Genomic DNA, 2,054 nt, shown 5'->3' with positions numbered 1-2,054 from the left:
CCAGTGGGGAGTGTGCAGGAGGCGGCTGATCGATGTTTCTCTCTCATCAATGTTTCTAACTCTCTATCTCTATCCCTTCCTCTCTGTAAAAAATCAATAAAATATATATTTAAAAAAAAAGACTGGAGTTGAAGGTTGGAATTTTAAAATAGATGGTAGTAGGGCTCACTGAGGTGATGTGTGAGCAGATATTCTGAAGGAAGTGACGGGGTCAGGCAGATATCTAGGGGGAGAGCTTTTCAGGGCCTCAGTTTGGATCTGAGCTTTGTCACTGCCCATATGTACAACCTTGGACAAATTACTTACTTGGCGCCGTGCCTCAGTTTCTTTATCTGTAAAATAGTTATTCCCATTTTCTTTTAAAATAACCAGTATACCTAGTTCAAAAGGTTATTATGTGAATTAAATTAATTTTTTAAAAGAAAGTAAAGTAGCCGAAACCGGTTTGGCTCAGTGGATAGAGCGTCAGCCTGCGGACTGAGGGGTCCCAGGTTCGATTCCGGTCAAGGGCATGTACCTGGGCTGTGGGCACATCCCCAGTGGGGGATGTGCAGGAGGCAGCTGATGGATGTTTCTCTCTCATGGATGTTTCTGACTCTCTATCTCTCTCCCTTCCTCTCTGTAAAAAAATCAATAAAATATATTAAAAAAAAGAAAGTAAAGTAATTAGTACAGTACACTGGCACGAAATAAAATGCTTTATAGCTATTTTTATTAGTTCCTACTGCAAGTGCAAAAGCCCTTGTATTCTAAGGTAGAAGCATGCCTGTGATGACATGAATCAAGGAGGCCAGGTGGGACTGGTGCAGACACTGAGCAAGGGGAAGATTGTAGGACATGGGAAGAAGGTTTGTAACATTTACACTGTGAGATGGAAAGTCGTTGACAGGTTTTGAACAGAGAAAAGACACTATCTGATTCATGTTTTAACATTACCACTCTGGCTCCTGTGTTGAAAACAGACTAAGAGGGGATAAGAATGCATGCAAGGAAAGCAGTTTCTGAGCTGTTGTAGTAATATAGATGAGCAATGGTGCTAGTGGTGAAAAATGGTCAGATTCTGGTTCTATCTTTGAAGATACAGACAACAAGCTCTGGATATTGGGCATGAGAGAAAGAGACTGGTTTTGACCCAAACAATTGTCAGAATTCTGGTTACATTTGTGATGAGGTAAGTTCTCTGACGTTTGGTGGGGGGCAGGTAGGAGTGGTAGGGATGGATACTGGGGGAGGGATGGAAATCAACCTTTCAATTTTGGACACAATAAATTTGAAATGCCTATTACACATCCAAGGGGAGTGGTGTTCAGGGGAGAGGTTCAAATAAGGAAGATGATAGATGGATCATTGGTTCGTTAATAAAAATATATTGAAAACCTACCCTGTGCCAGGTCCTATTCTAGGTCCCATTCTAAGTTTTGGAGATACTAGTGAGAATGTCGACAAAACACCTCACGACCTCACCTTCTAATGGTGAGAGATCATAAACAAGTCATCAATCAAGCGCAGTAATGTATCTAAAGTCTTTAGCCCTTCAGATGGGGGCACAATGTACAATTGCTATTGGGGTTTTTCTTTTCATGTTTTTTAAAAAAATCCTCACTAGAGGATATTCCTCCCATTGATTGAGAGAGAGAGAGAGAGAGAGAGAGAGGAACAGGGAGCCGGGAATTGCAACCGAGGTACATACCCTTCACCGGGAATTGAACCCACGACCCTTCGGTCTGCAGGCCGACGCTCCAAACACTGAGCCAAACCGGCAGGGCTGCTAGTGTTTTTTTAAATATTGGAGTATTGCAAGAGCCAGAAGATGGGGCTTGTGTTAGAAACGCCTCCTTTTCCCAACTAGTGACAGCCAGTCGTCCCCGCCCTCAAATGAGCCAGAATTGTAGCGCTGCGGAATGGCCGCATTGCGCAGGCGCAGTCTGTCTGGCGTCCTAGGAGACGGACTGGAAAGCCTCTGCGCAGGCGTAATTCAAGCGGCGGAGGAAGCCCGAGGCCCGGGAATGGGGCGGGGCGAGCCCGGGGTGCGCCTGCGCACAGCGCACTCTCGC

General features: G+C 44.8%; 2 protein-coding genes across 4 annotated transcripts in view; one reads left to right on the top strand and one right to left on the bottom strand.

The window, feature by feature from the left end:
• CCNI2 (cyclin I family, member 2) overlaps positions 1–2,054 on the bottom strand; it is a 12,714-nt gene that overhangs the window by 7,645 nt on the left and 3,015 nt on the right. The window lies entirely within an intron of this gene.
• KIF3A (kinesin family member 3A) overlaps positions 967–2,054 on the top strand; it is a 42,696-nt gene continuing 41,608 nt past the window's right edge. For 2 of the 3 annotated variants that reach the window (XM_005865538.2, XM_005865537.2), the window contains exon 1: positions 969–1,171. The gene's annotated coding sequence lies outside the window, so the exon portion shown is untranslated. Of the gene's footprint in view, positions 1,172–2,054 lie in introns of all 3 variants that reach the window. The other variant, XM_005865535.2, reaches the window with a different exon arrangement.

The sequence above is a fragment of the Myotis brandtii genome, unplaced genomic scaffold (genome assembly GCF_000412655.1).
Source record: "Myotis brandtii unplaced genomic scaffold, ASM41265v1 scaffold208, whole genome shotgun sequence".
Taxonomy (NCBI): Eukaryota; Metazoa; Chordata; class Mammalia; order Chiroptera; family Vespertilionidae; genus Myotis; species Myotis brandtii.
Note: the sequence above shows the minus strand (reverse complement) of the source record. Positions and strands in the feature narration are given on the sequence as shown.